This window comes from Vicia villosa, linkage group LG7, assembly GCF_029867415.1.
Source record: "Vicia villosa cultivar HV-30 ecotype Madison, WI linkage group LG7, Vvil1.0, whole genome shotgun sequence".
NCBI lineage: Eukaryota > Viridiplantae > Streptophyta > Magnoliopsida > Fabales > Fabaceae > Vicia > Vicia villosa.
The window spans coordinates 22,035,385-22,051,803 of record NC_081186.1 but is presented as its reverse complement, the minus strand read 5'-3'; positions in this window follow the sequence as shown (position 1 = coordinate 22,051,803).

Sequence of the window (16,419 nt, the reverse complement as noted above, 5' to 3'; positions counted from 1 at the left end):
GAGCCTCACGAGAGAACCTATGTATTTAAATGATGGAATGAGGTGTAACTTTATTTGTTTGTAAAGCATGATTTTATTTCTTAAATGGATGATGTATTGTACATATATGTGATGAGATGTGTTAAATACATGCTACGTTTGAAGTAATAATCGTGTGATGATTTATGAATTGTATGATGATGATAAATGGTTGATATTTGAATGATGCTAATATATATTTAAACATACTTTATGATGATGATGATGATGATGGTATAAGTATGTTACATATGTTGCATTCATTCATAATCATTGTTGAGGGCTGAATCCTAATGATGAGGGTGTGGTGTCGTTTTTTTACCTCCCCGTTTCACTTGGGAGGACGGCACGCTAGACCCTTCACGCGAAATTTGGAAGGAGAATACGCTCGTGGCGGGATGAATTTTGTTTCAGTTCTTCCTACGATATCACATGAACTTTTTAATTATCCTACGAGGGAGGAAGGGGAAAAAGATCTCAAATAAACCCTAGGAGTTTGCTAAGTGTGGGGATTCACCTAGACTAGAAATTCTGGAGTCCGGGAGGTCGGTTATACATTGGGAAGAGTTTAAGCACCCTACATATCCCTAGTACTCTATGGGAACCTTCTCTGTGTCTATGTGTTTGTGTTTATTGCTGAATGATTGGGAAAGTTTCTCCTTTGTGTTAGGAGAAGGAATTGAATTGATTTGAAAAAGATAGACAAACTGATTATTTTTGGTTTTTTATTAGCTCGCTGAGATTCCTTGTGAACCTCATGCCTACATATCCCTAATGGAAGTTAGAGCTTTTTGTAGTTCGGAGAACTAATTAGGGAAATTGATTGTTTTTGGTGCCTTGCTTGAAGCCCAAGGTTGAAGCTTGAATTAAATCTCTGTTTACAGTAAAGAGACATGAAATCATCTTTATAGAGAGGTATTTCTACTATTCCACCACAAACATGTAAAAGTGATAGAAAAAGCTGAGTTTTGTTTCATTAAGAGAGGGAGCCTACTTGGTTGATCAAGTATGACAGTCACGTGTCTCTTGAATGAAAGATTCTCGACCAAATTAGGGAAAGTTGTACAAGTCTGGGTGTGTTTGCCTCAGAGCATGCCTTTCACGAGTCCTAAACGGGAGAATATTTGAAATGATTGTTTGTTTGAAATGATTGTTTGTTTGTGGTGAGATAGGAGAAATACCTACCTATGAAGATGAGCTATGTCTATCTACTATTTGAAAGATTTGATTTTTAGCTGGCTTGTATGAGGCCCAAGCTTGAGGCTTTTTAATTGTTTAATTATTTTATTGACTCTGGGAGATGACTCCACTAGGGATTAACTTAAACTAAGAAATTTTGTATTCTGTACAAAGCCCAGAATTGAGGCTGACTCTAGTTGGGGAGTGTTTATTTGATGGATTTTATTTGGTGTTCTGTACAAAGCCCAGAATTGTGGCTGAATCTTAATTGGGGAATATATTATTTTTTGCCTTGTATGAAGCCCAAGGTTGTGGCTGATTCTTACTATGGTAAGACACTATTTTCTGCCATGTACGAAGCCCAAGGTTGTGGCAGACTCTTAAAGAAATTGAATATGGATGACTCTATAGGGAAAATATCCTCAAGGTTATAAATCTTTTGACACAGGAACTGTGGTTTATATGCCTTGTACAAAGCCCAAGGTTGTGGCTACTTGAAGGTGAAGGACTTACTGGGGAGACTCTATTATCTGCCTTGTATAAAGCCCAAGGTTGAGGCTGACTCTGGATAGGGGGATACCTATGAGTAGGGTTTTGACTCTAAGGGGAGTATGTGCCTTGTACAAAGCCCAAGGTTGAGGTTGATTTTAAAGAAAGATCTACCAGTGTGGGATCTTTGGCTCAGAGGGGATTTTGATTCTGTTGAGGATTATCCTAAAGATTGACTCTACTGAGGATTGTGCTTTTGTTAAACAGGAATTGATGAATGAAAGACCCAGGTTTGAAGATTGACTCTACTGGGGAATTTGTTTGAGTGGTTGACCTAAAGTAGACTCTACCGGGGAATGGGTTTTTATTGACTGAGACTGACCTTAAATGAAATTTTATTATTTTAACAGAGAATTTTTGGAGTGATTTTGGAGGCTGACCCTTTCCAGGGTATTTTTGAATGATGGCAGAAGGATTATCTAGTTGAGACTTCTTGTTTTAAAGCCCAAGATTAAGGCTGACGCTGACTGAAAACAAACAATTATGGATCCTAGACTCTGATAAGGAGAATTATGGAAGATAAGGGTGACAGAGACTGTCCATGTCTCTCATTCCAAAAGGTGTACTCAATACTGAGATTGAGACATTCTTAGCTTGTTTGAAAGTCTGGTTTCAAGAATGGAAGAAGCTCACCAGGGTAGGCTAAGAGGTGACTAAAGACCTGTTCCCATGTTTATAAGAAACCTGATGGGTCCTTGTATACAAGCTCAAGAGGAATCTGGGAATGCTTTTAAGAAGCCTGTGGGTCCTTGTACAAAGCCCAAGAGGAGGCTAATCGAGGGTCATTGAGGGTCCTTGTTATAGCACAAGAGAAAGCTATGTGGTTTTGAACTTATTTTGGCTCTAAGCAAATGGGTAAGCGGTTTCACCAGGAATAATTCCTCTTGGTTGGATGTGTCCTAGTTTGGGTTCTAAGGCTTTTTTCAAGATGTTTCACCGGGAATAATTCATCTTGAGGGTTTGAACTAAAGATATCTAATTAGGAAAGAGCCTTCACCGGGAAGACATTCTCAATCCTAGGCCATATTCCTATAATATATATATATATATATATATATATATATATATATATATATATATATATATATATATATATATATATATATATATATATATATATAGTTTAACTGTCCTAAGGTTGCACTCAGACGTAGTTCTGATATATAAACAGTTTATATTTGACAGTAATTTAAATGAAGACTATAAATTGAAAGCTTGTAAAGCCTAACCTGGATGGAGTGGAGGCCTTTGAAGAAGTATATACAAAGCCTCACCAGAAGTTTGGTAGTTTATTGATAATATTTGAATATTTGTTATAAATAGTTAAAGGTTTTTGAAAACAGAAGAAGTGAGGATGGACATAGGTCACATAGGTATCTGAAGAGTTTCACCGGGAATAATGCCCTTCAAATACCAGAAGAATGTTTTGAAAACAGAGAGAAGATTTTGTAAATACAGTTTTTGAAAATTGACAAAAGTCAACTTAATTATGATAAAGGCAAAGCCTTTACCTAATTAAGACCTAAATGATTAGGGTTTTATCATAAAAATAGGTGCAAGAGATTAAGTTTTGAAAATCAAATGAAAACTATATTTTTTAAAGTATTGAAACATACTTAAAACATATGATTTTAAACCTAATTAAAATATATTGAAATAATATATTTTTTGTGGTTTTTTTTGGATATTCTTAAAATAGATATATTAAATAAGAAATGTGTGAAAAATCAAGTAAAAATAATTTAATTTGATAGGTGAATTAATTAGTTGAAGTTGTGAAGAAATTGAATGAGAAAAGTGCTAAAAAAATAGGTTTTGTCTCCTAAAGGGCTTGAACTCACGCCCTCTAGGTTACCAGCTAAAACACTTACCATCTGGACCAGGCGCGCAGCTTGTTATGTGAATACCTCCAAGTCATTATATTTCAAAACAAGTTCATAAATGAGTGAAAAAATAAAATGAAACAAAAGGTCTGAGGGGGGATCAAACCCCAGACCTAAGGCATGGCAAGAGTTTGGACGCGCGCTGTAACCATTGGGACACTATGATGAATTCGTAAGTGACACACCCATCATTCAAAATAAAATAAACTCAATCCTGGGAAATTTGAAAAATGGCGCCACCATCTTCATCTTCAACCTCAAGCTTTAGATTTTTGAATTTGCTATCTCCTTCGTTTCTCAACCAAACTTAATGATGTAAACATGGATTTTGCTCGTTTTTGAACAAGGATCATGATGGTATCCTTTGATTTTATTTATTTTCAGTATAATTCAAAACTCACACGCATGAACACTAAGAACCCTAAAACTGAATTTTAACATGAAATACTATATATGCATGATATGAAGAAATTGACTGAGGGTTAATGATCCTCTCAGGTGCAGAAACTTGTTGGTATAACAAGTTTTGATTTATGAAATAGGAATTATAGAATTTGAAGTTTATGAAACTTACCTCTAAAATGAAGATCGAGCTCTGATCAAAGGGTGCTACAGAGTTGTTGTAACGATCCCAAAAGCTTCAGTGATCCCCCAGGAAGGTGTTAAGATGCTTAGTTTGGGTTAGAACTCCCCAGAACTTCTTGCTCGACCCCAACTGATATGGTTCCAAGTGAGAGGTGAAGATGATGATCCTCCACGTACAGAGGTGTTCCAAGTTTTTGGATCACCTCTAAATACCTCCTTTGATGTCTTTGAATACTTACTTTCAAAGGAAGAGCTTTGGTTTGAAGAATCCGAGTCTTCTTGCCAAAGAACCTTTGAAAAACCTAAGTATGAAGGGAGAAGAGAGAAAGAAATATTTCTGTTGCTTTGGTGTGATTAATATGAATGATGACACTTCTATTTATAGGCAAAAGGTTCAGAGCATTTGGATGTAGAGAGCTTGCTTAGTGAAGTAAGTTTGGTTTCTTAAGCATGTAGAAATTCAAAGAATATCAAGATGTGATCATTGCAATTTCGAGCTAGCTCCCTATCCATTGATCTCTTGTGATCTTAGGGAACATTTCTGATGCAAAGTGTGATCCAATTGGTTGGTGAGAAGATTCCTTTGGTGATTCATCCATTTACCATAAATTCCCAAATGTAATAATCACATAATCACATGTTCTTGTTTTGGGAATATTCTCCAATCCTCATGCCATGGTGAAAATGAATGCATGGTGTTATTCCATAAATATCCTGATTTATGAAATACTTGGTTTTTAGAATTTTTCTTGTACGGTATTTTGGCTCGCTGTTGAATTTATTCTTACAGAAACGCCAAGTACTGTTTATTACTTCACACACGCTATTTATTTGGGATTTATTTACAGATAAATAGTACTGACGCAATTGGTACAAAATTAAATCTTTTACAGGCGCAAAGTCCGGGGATTCAGACTGTACTGGTAACAAGTAAATTATTATTAACTTTTGTTTCCCACTAATTTTTGTACTATATTCTATTATTTTCAAAATCTCTTTCTTTCTCTTTCTTTCAAAATCAAATCCTAACTTTATTCTTTACATCTCTTTTTTTTCAAACCCTACCATACACTTTCTTTCAAATCCTACTTCCACTCAAATTTTCCTTTTTTGTACGGAATCACTTCATTCCCCAACGTCTCTATCCTTCTTTTCATTCTATAAATACCTCTCATTCTTTCCATAAAATCTCACATCAAATTCTAACTCATCTCTCAAATTTCTACTTCATATTCATTCTCTCTTCTTCCCCGGCAAAAATGGCGAAGCGGATGGAAACGTGTTTTCTTATGGTCATCACCGCCGTGGCGGTAATCATGTCCTTCTTCTGTCTGCATAGTCCTGAAAAATGTGGACCTGGGTTGTTTACACTCCCAATCATCTATATGTTATTATTTGTAGCATGGGTTATTAATCGTCATTCTTAAAGTTTGTCGTATCTTTTGTTTTTTAATAACGTACCGTTTACTCGTCGTACTGTTCATTGTAGTATGTAATATTTAAATGTCGTACTATCTATCGTACTGTTATTTAATTATTAAGATAATATTTTGTGTGTTTTCTGCCAGTTAAATATTTATTTTTCTGTGCATTAAATGTTTTTCAGGGTTATTATCGGTAATTTTGCTCGCATACAATATATATTATTTATTTATTATGTCTGTGTTTTTCTAACAACTCATGTAAATAAATTTTCACCATTAACACAACAAAAAACAAAAAGAAAAAAATTAACTTTGACTGTTGAATTTTCACTCTAACTGCTACATTAATACCCGGACAGCCAGTTGACAGTCAAACCCGCTGACAGTGCAATTCTCCGTGTTTTGTACCATCAATCAAATCAATCTTTTGCATTTCAAAATTCCAATATTTTTGTTCTAGAAGTCTTCTGAATATCACATGATTAGCAGAGACTCAGCACTGCACAAAAATCAATTACGCTTAACTGTCTCCTACACAAACAGTCCCTGACTAGGGTTTCTTGTTTTTTTCAGGAGAACAAGTTTTTGAGACCTCAAATGGATTTCATGGACCTCCATATATCTCAAAGTACCACCATACAAATTTTCAAACTTCAACTCGCTCAGACGCACAGTCAGCAGCTCAAACAGTCAACAGACGATCCGTTTGTCCAAAAAGTCAACAGACAGTCAAAAATGAAATTTTTTGTCAACATCCATATTTTGTCAAAAGATGCATCATTTGATCATTGGTTGATCATAATTCATCAAGGAAAGATTAAAAATCAACAAAACCCTAAGTTTCAAAATTAGGGTTTTCTCCTAAAAAGTCAACTAAACTTTGACTAGTCATAACTCTCTCATCCTTCATCCAAAAAATTCAAACCAAAGCTCATTTTGAAGGAAATTCAATTATCTTTCAAATGCAATTGGTCCCATGGTCATTAGATTCACCATTTGAAAAATATGAACCAAGACATTACAGGTCATTTTCAAAGTCAACAAAAAGTCACTTTTTTCAAAAGGACACACAAGGAGCATGGAATATCATTTTGATATGAGACCATAGACATTGGTTAGAGGACTCTTTGAGGTTTCCAAAAAGTACAAGAACTCCTTCATATGTTAAAAAATGAAGGATTTATGCCTTGTTGAAGTTGACCATTTTTTGGGAAAATGCATGAAATCAACATTGATCAAAAATGTTTTTTTTCCAAAAGGGGCCAAGTTTTCATGATCCAAACATGTTCCCCATAATGTGAAGGGCCTCCCACGACCAAGCCAAGGCCCATAGCATTTTTGTTCTTTTTTTGGTTTAATTTTATCACATTTAAGATTAAATTGAAAAAAGAAATGGAAGGATGATATTATGTAGCTTGGATATTAAGCTAAGGCCATCAAGAAGCATTCAACTCTGCCACAAGAGGATAGTACAGCAGAAGAGAGTGGAAAAATCAAGCCATGGTTGCTTGAATTCAAAGCTACATATATTATAATATTCAAGAATTCAACAAAATCATCAATGCTTCCTAGCTTAGTTTTTAAGCACTTTCTTTGCCTATAAATGAAGTAGTATACTTCATCAAAGAAAGAGACACGAATTTAGGACCAGACATATGCTTGTACCATGCTTGTAATCACTTGAAATTTTCAAAGAAATTCAAAATTCGAATTCTGAATTTAAGCCATTTTCAATACAAAATAAACACTCAAACACAATCCTTGAACATCACTGAATCTATCCAGATCGATTGCAAACCTTGAAACACTCAGAATCATCCACTAAAGCTCACGGTTAGTTCAAACCAAAACTGACACGAATTCAACCATACATGCATGTTTAGCACGATGTAAATGCATATTTATGTTTAGATAGGTGCTCTGAACGTTTCTGGAAACTTAATTGAAGTTTGAACACGTATCTACGAAGATACCATTTTAGGGTTTTTGAACTTTATTTTAGGTTTTTTCGTTAGAGGCAAAATTAAACAAAATTAAGGGCATGGTTGAATTCTGTGAATCATGACGAATCAAATGGATAGGTCGCGAAAAATTTCTATGCTTGTTTACCCCTATTCGCTATTTTGCAAGGATGAGCTTCATCTATTACAGCGCTTCTAGGCAAAAAACGCTGTTAAAAGGGGTGGCGAGAGGTTGAAGACGATGATGTGTCCTCACCTGAGTGGCTGAGAGGCGCGCGTTTTAAAATTTTAAAATCTCTAATCCAGTGCTTTGCAGGTCTGTTACACGCCATATGTCCTCGTTCCAACCACCATCAGATCATGCCAGCTACACATCTAATGCATCAAAACGCGCCACTGTATCATAGACCTCATTTAATTACCACACATGATCATTGTTTTATATATTTTCTATTTTATTTTATTTTCTTTACAAAATTAATTTAAAATAGTTTTAAAAATAAAAAAAACATAACAAAAATATTTTTAGGTTTCTAAAATAATCTATTATTTTTTGATATAAAAATATTTTATTTTTCTTAATAATTAAAATATTTTGTATAATTAATTAGTATATATTTATATATTTGCTTTTTAATTATTTCAACCAATCAAAAAATCATAAAAAAAATTGTTCTTTATATTAAATTTAGTTTATATATTATAGACTAATTTTGTACATATTTAGGATAATTTTCTCTTTAAGTTTTAATTATTTGTGTAATTATTTGTATAATTATATGATTATTTAACTTAATAATTTCAAAATCAATTTCAAAAAATCAAAAAAATTAGTTTTATTTTAAAATTAATTGACAAGTATTTTGAACATATTTTAAACTTAATTTTTAGGTTTAAATTTTATTTCTACCTTTTTCTTATTTTAATTAAATTAATCATGCATTAATTCTAATTAAAATCAACCATACAAAAAATCCAAAAATATTTCTTTTATTTTCTTGCAATTTAAATTCCTAGATCAAGTGTATAGGTTGTCAAATTCATGTAAATAGCGTAGTTTACATTTCCCGCACAATCGATGTAATAGTGTAGATTTACTTTCCGCATTTTACATTTCCGCATTTTAATTTCTGTACATATAAAATTGCGTGTATGTCAAAGATAAAAATTGAAGCGTTAGGTCACTAACTTCAAAGATAAAATATCTGAATCAAAACACAATCACACTTGCACCTCTTAGGGTAATCCCTCTTTTACTCTTTTCAAAAAATCAAAAATCAAATTCTATTGTTTCGAATGCAAAATCGAACTTTCGTTTACATCCGGTGAAAGGAGAATTTTCTAAAGGAAATAGGAAAAGACCTTACAACTTAGGGTAGACCACCTAATTTGCTTGCTCAAATCAAAACAAACAAATGACTCATATACCGTTGTTTTTCAAAATAAAACTTTCAAAAAAAGACAATACTTGGTATATATCCAAACAAGGATCATTACGAAGTTAACGTTCTTTTTTTCAAAACATCTTTCGAAAGATAAAACACTTTGTATACATCCGCACAAGGATCATTACAAAGTCAATTTGAAAAAGTATTTGAAACCACATACAAGCATTTCAAGGCAAGAGAAAAGTGATTCAAAACAAGTGAGCTAAGCAAATTAAAGAGCCCATGGATAACCATGGATACAAAGGGTGCTAATACCTTCCCTTTGTATAACCAACCCCCTTACCCAGAATTTCTTAAAGGTCTTTTTCTGTTTCTTTTATAAACCTTTCCTTAATTGGATAAAATAAAAGTCGGTGGCGACTCTCTGATTTTCAAAAACACAAAAGCAAAAAAGAGAAGAGTGTCAGTTCGTGTATCTCTCCACGAGAGGTACGGTAAAAAACTGAGGGCGACAGAACTGGCGACTCTGCTAGGGATTTCAAAAACAAAATGTTTTCAAAAGGGGTTACCTTAGAGTTTAGATCACTTCGATGTTTTCAATTGCTTGTCTTGATTGTTTTATTTTTTTCAAAGGTTTGTTTGGGTATTTGCTTGTGTGAAAGATTCTAACCCGAATCTCGAGATACCTTAAGTATGTGACAATAGACCAAGGAAACTGTACGGCATGTACCGATACGGTTGATCTGGTAGTCACCGTTAGTGCGACACTTTGGTTTATACTGATGTCCCTTGAAAACGATCAAGGAGTATGTTAGGCTTCCGAAATGTCATTTAACACTAATTTGTCTTAGAACCTTTAGTTGAACTTGACTTGTGGCCTATTAAGTGGTTAGCTTTGAAATTGATCGAAGTTAGTTATCCTCGAGAAATATTTTGATCGGCCATCCAAGCGCCATATTGAGATGTTGTCTCCAAGGATCATAGAACCCGAATACTATTCTAGGACAGGTTTTAACCAACTCAACTTCAGTGGGGAGGGTATCACCTATGAACTTCATGCAAGCCTTTAAACCTAAGGCTATTGTTTGATTTGTTTGTGTGTGCCACATGTTTGACATCATAACATCATAAGCATCATAAGCATATCATTTTTTCACTAACCATTTCAAGGATCGAGGAGTTTACCTTTGTTCTGTTATTGCAGGTAATGGCTCCCAGAGATTACATCCGAATCAACATCTCAACAGTACCATCTGAACTAAAGGACTTAATATCAGAATTTCCCAGGAATGCTCAATTCACCGAAAAGCACGGTCACCTACTCCATTTGGTTACCTCAAAATTTGAAGAAGACATGATACGGGTCTTGTTCCAGTTCTTTGATCCCGAACATCATTGTTTTACATTTCCTGATTACCAGTTAGTACCCACCTTGGAAGAGTTTTCTGAACTAATTGGATTACCTGTTCGAGATCAATTACCTTTCACTGGTTTAGAAAGGATTCCAAAACATGAAATCATTGCTGCTGCCTTACACTTGCGAAAGTCAGAAATCGAGTCCAATTGGGAAACAAAGAGTGGAGTCGAGGGTTTGCTTGCTAAGTTCTTAATGGAAAAGGCTCGATTACTACTAAAAAACAGAAGTTACCCAGCTTTTGAGGAGGTTGTGGCTCTTTTGATCTATGGGTTGGTTTTGTTCCCAAATCCCGACCAGTTCATAAGTGTGCACATTATCAACATTTTCTTAACCCGTAACCTGGTACCAACCTTGCTGGGAGACATTCTACATTCTCTACACACTCGTACCATGAAGAAACGAGGAACTCTTATGTGCTGTGTACCACTACTGGCTAGATGGTTTACATTACACCTTCCCCGATCAGTGTTGAGAAATGAACAAAGGATGCAATGGTCTCGTAGAATCATGTCTTTATCTCATTCAGATATCCGGTGGAACAACTTCTTTCAAAGAGACATTACTATCATTGACCATTGTGGAGAGTACCCCAATGTGCCACTCCTTGGCATCAAGGGAGGCATCACCTACAACCCCTCTTTAGCTTTGCGCCAATTCGGATATGCACGGAGAAACGGCCCTCATGACATGATTATCCGTGGCATTGTGTTTGATTACGAGGATGATTCCCACAGACATCGACGAAGGTTTATACATGCGTGGGGCAGTGTCTATAGAATAGAAAGCAAAACTTTAGGGCAATGGAATTCTATTCCTATGGAACCTTACCTCAGATGGGTGCGTACTCATGCTCAGAAGTTCATCATGCCATATCCCGCTATTCTACCTGTGACTATTGAGCCAGAAGTTGAAGGAGACGAATCTCGAGTTATTCTACATCCGGATATGCCAACTGACCTGGAAGAGTTGCAGAAATCTTGGGTTCAGCTAAAAGAGGAAAGAGACACCTTCAAAGCACACTGTCAAGACTATGAGAGGAAAGTATTGGAGCTCACTGGACAACTCCAAGAAGAACAGCAGATCAACACATTCCTGGGTGCAAAGAGAAAGCGTCCATGGGAGACCTGAGGGATCCTTCATTTTCTTTATTTTCTGTTTTGTAAGCCCGAATGAGGCAAAGAAAAAAAGGAAAAAAGAAAGAAAAAAAAAGAAAGAGAAATAAATTGTTAACTAATAAGTGTTTGTTTCTTCTTTGTTTTTTAACAAATCTAAATTCAAAGATCCTTGAAAACATTGCATATGCATTTCATTCATAAACATTGCATAACAGGTTCACATGATGGGTTTCTCATCTCCTCGCTGTTTATTTCAGTTAGAAGAGATGGAATCCGAAACAAGCATCAAGAATCTCGAAGCACAGAACGCCCAAGTTCAGGTAGCAATTCTGGAACTAGCAAAGGGGCAACAAGAACTGAAAGCCCTGATAACCAAGAAGAAAAAGAAGCCCAAAGGATCTGTAGGCTTGAGTCACTTGAAAAGGAAGATCAAAATCCCAGTCAAAAAGTCCAAAAAACCACCAATCCCTGAAATAGTCGGTGATGGTGAACAAGGAGACAATCATAGCAACCAGGGTTCTGCCAAACCCTCTCTCTCTTCTAATGAAGAAGATTTTCATTCTGGAGACGAACAGGATGATGAAAAATACCAGCAGTTGGAAAAACGCATGAAAGCTATGGAGATACAAAAAATACCCAGTTTGGATTTCAATGATTTGGGACTCGTCTCAGATATTGTTATCCCTCCAAAGTTCAAAGTTCTTGTCTTTGCAAAATATGATGGAGTTTCTTGCCCAAAACTGCATCTGAGGTCCTATGTGAGGAAGATACTACCTCATACAGCAGATAACAAATTGTGGATTCATTTCTTCCAGGAAAGTCTGTCGGGTACACAACTCGAGTGGTACTACCAACTGGAAAGCACAAAAGTTCATACCTGGGAAGATTTAGCTGCTGCTTTCTACAAACAGTATCAATACAACGCTGACCTTGCACCAACCCATACTCAACTAAGGGGCATGTCTATGGCACCAAAAGAAAGTTTCAAAGGATAGGCACAAAAGTGGAGAGATCTGGCTGGAAGGGTTCAACCACCCTTATCTGATCGCGAGCTGGTCGACATGTTCATGGGCACTTTAACTGGCCCTTTCTATAGTCATTTGCTTGGAAGCTCATCATCAGGTTTCACTGACCTGATATTGACTGGAGAGCATGTCGAAAGCGGTATTCAAAATGGAAAAATTCAAATAGGCTCTTCCCCTGGTACTACAAAAAGGCCCATCAGTGGGAGGAATGAGGTCAATACAATGCATAGTCAGAAAGGTCGCAAAAATGAGCATCACCAATCTGTAGGGGCAGTTCTGATCTCCGCATCTGCACCTCAAAAAGATCAACCGCCAAAATATACGCGTCGACCAGATGCACCAAGAAGAAATTTCACCAGAATCAATATGCCAATCTCTCAAGCATTGCAGCACTTGTTAAAAGCAAATCTGATCACATTGAAAGATCCTCCAAAGAATGTCAACACTTCCTCTCCAAGTTATCGCCCTGATGCAACATGTGCGTATCACTCTAACTATCTAGGACATGACGCAGATCACTGTTGGGCCCTGAAAAATAAAATACAAGACATGATAGATGCTGGGGAAATTGAGTTCGATCCTCCAGAGACTCCAAATGTCATCATTGCACCTATGCCGAAACACGACAAGACCATCAACGCAATCATAGACACTGTTTACATCTATGATGTGAGAGAATTGTCAACTCCGCTCCTTGAAGTCAAAAGAAAGCTAATCCAAGCTGGTTACTTTCCAGGTTGTGACCCTGATTTCTTTTATTGCGCACACCTACCCAATGGTTGTGAAAACCTGAGAATGGGAATTCAAAAGTGGATGGATCGCCGTATCATTATGTTTGAGAGGCTCCCTTCTATGGACGATTTATGCGAAGTCTTTTCAAATGGGATGAGAATAGAGGACGTCTCAGTGGTTTCCAACATACCATTGAAAATCCCTACCAAAGCTCCTTTCAAAATTTCTGCTACACCCAAAGTGGCATCTGTCATCATTACCAGTCCGACTCCATTTCCATATTCCTCAGACAAAGCTGTCCCGTGGAGTTATGACACTAATGTTTATGTCCATGGAGTTAAGCAAGATACCTTGACTGAAGAGGCCGTGAATTTTACTACTCCAACTGTTGATAATATTGTGGGTACTAGTAAGATTACGAGAAGTGGAATGATCTTTTCACCAGAAATTTCTCCAAATATTGCTACTAATCCAGTCCAGGTCCCAGTTCCTAATCAAGGTATCAACGCTCGAGGCAAAGAGCCACTAGTTGAACCAGTTCAAGCACCGGTGGAAGTCACTGTTGAAGATCCGTCAAAGCAAGAAATGGAGGAAATATTGAAAATCATCTGCAAGAGTGATTACAATATTGTCGAACAGCTGGGGCACACTGCTTCAAAAATCTCAATGCTGTCTCTGCTAAAGTATTCGGAAGCTCATGCCAAGGCCCTGATGAAGTTCCTAAAAGCTGCACATGTGCCACAAGAGATTTCAATCGATCAATTTGAAAATTGTGTTGCCAATCTAACCGTGAATAATGGTCTCGGTTTCTCTGATGTTGATCTAACCCCTGCTGGAAAAAATCACAATAAAGCCCTACACATCTCTATTGAATGTAATGGCACCACTCTATCTCATGTACTGGTAGATAACGGTTCCTCTTTGAACGTGTTACCAAAAACAGTACTGGAAAAGCTTGACTTCGAAGGAATTGTGTTACAACCAAGCGATGTTGTGGTAAGAGCCTTCGACGGGTCAACAAGAACAGTGTACGGAAAGGTGAATCTCCCAATCAAAGTGGGCTCTCAGATCTTTGATTCTACCTTTTACGTAATGGAAATTCACCCAGCATATTCCTGTTTACTAGGACGCCCTTGGATACATGTGGCAAATGCTGTAACTTCTACCCTACATCAGAAGTTGAAATATCCAGTAAAAGGAAAGATTGTCACAGTTTACGGCGAAGAGGAATATGTGGTTAGCCACCTGAGCAACTCCAAGTATGTTGAGTTGGATGACGAATTCATCGAAACTCCCTGCCAATATTTTGAGGTGGTCTCTCCAGATGTCTCTACTACCAAACATATTTCCGCTACTCCTGCTACAAAAATAACTACAACCATGGCTTCTCTCAAAGATGTCGAAGCTGTGATCGAAAAAGGTGGTTGCACAGTATGGGGACAGCTCCTCGATGTACCTTACAAGTTCGATAAGCTAGGCCTGGGCTATGCTAATGGGAATCATAAGAACAATCAAAGTCCTCATTCTGGAGGATTAATGTCACACTTCGTCAGCCAAGGAGTAAACGCTATTGAAGACGAAGGAGTGTTCTTAAACCATATCATTCAGCCATATCCAAATGAGGTTCCACCTGTTTCCATGGAAGTTTGGGATACTTTGGGAGAACCAAGCGGCGGGTATGATTTTCTAGTAAAATATACTGCACCTCAGAGTTCTTTTATTGCTATGGAAGACATTACCCCAAATGGATGGGGTGATCAATTTGAAGATAGCAAAAGTTTCACAAGTTCCATCATTGAGCAATATCAAGGTCCACCTAGTCCAAAAGAAGTTTGGGATACACTAGGAGAACCAAGTGGCAAGTATGACTTTATGGTGAAATATTCTGCTCCCCTGAGTTCGTAGATCGCCGTTGAAGACATCACTCCAACTGGATGGGACAACCATTTCGAAGAACATATGACTTTCACAAATCCTGACGCTCTTGAAGAAGTTGGGGAGACACCAAATAATGAGAATGATTTCCTGACACAATACCCTTTTCCCCAGGATGCACAAATCTCCCTTGAAGACATCATTCCGACCGGATGGGACGATCTTATCGGGTATCTCGCTCAGCCAACAGAGATATCTCAGCCTGGGCTCTCGTATCCAGCAGAGTATATTACTTATCCCGAAAGATCATCAGCTCATTTCCCCACCGAAGAAATCAATGTTGTAGAAGATGAAGAAGACAACTGCAACTGGAGCAGCTGGATACTCCCTACTCACAACAATGGATTGAACAACTGGGAAGCTGAGGATGTGATCTCTTTTGATCAGGAGTAAATGCAATTTCCTGTTTTCGTTGTTTATATTGTTCAAAGATAAAAATGGTTCCTGTACTATCGAACCATGAACTTGAAAGTCGTGTGCCTTGCCCGAAGCACACTAGTCCTTTTATAAGGGTTTGTCATATCATGATCATGTTCATTCAATAAAATCATGGGACGTTTGCATATTCAAATTTTGTGATCCTTTTTCTTTCTTTGCTTTATTCATTTTTCAAATAGCTATGTGTTCTTACACACACCCACATAAATAAATGCAGATTCACATTCACTCTGGATCCTGTTGATAACGATTCTGCTATTGCCAGTCATGACTTTGAAAATCCGATCTACCAAACTGAGGACGAAAGTGAGGAAGATTGTGAAGTACCAAGGGAACTTGCAAGGCTGTTAGAACAAGAAGAAAAGATTATACAGCCGCATGAAGAACCAATTGAGGTTATCAACTTGGGCAGTGACGAAGAAAAGAAAGAAGTCAAGATAGGGGCTGATCTAGAAGACAGTGTCAAGCAAAGACTGATTCAAATGTTGCAAGACTACATTGAGATATTCGCCTGGTCCTATGAAGATATGCCTGGCCTTGACACGGACATTGTGGTTCATCGCCTGCCAATCAGAGAAGGTAGCACTCCAGTCAAGCAGAAATTGCGGAGGAGTAGGCCCGATATGTCAAAGAAGATCAAAGACGAGGTTGAGAAACAATTCAATGCTGGCTTTCTGAAAGTTGTGAGTTATCCTCCTTGGATAGCTAACATAGTGCCTGTGCCTAAAAAAGACGGGAAAGTCAGAATGTGTGTAGACTACAGAGATCTG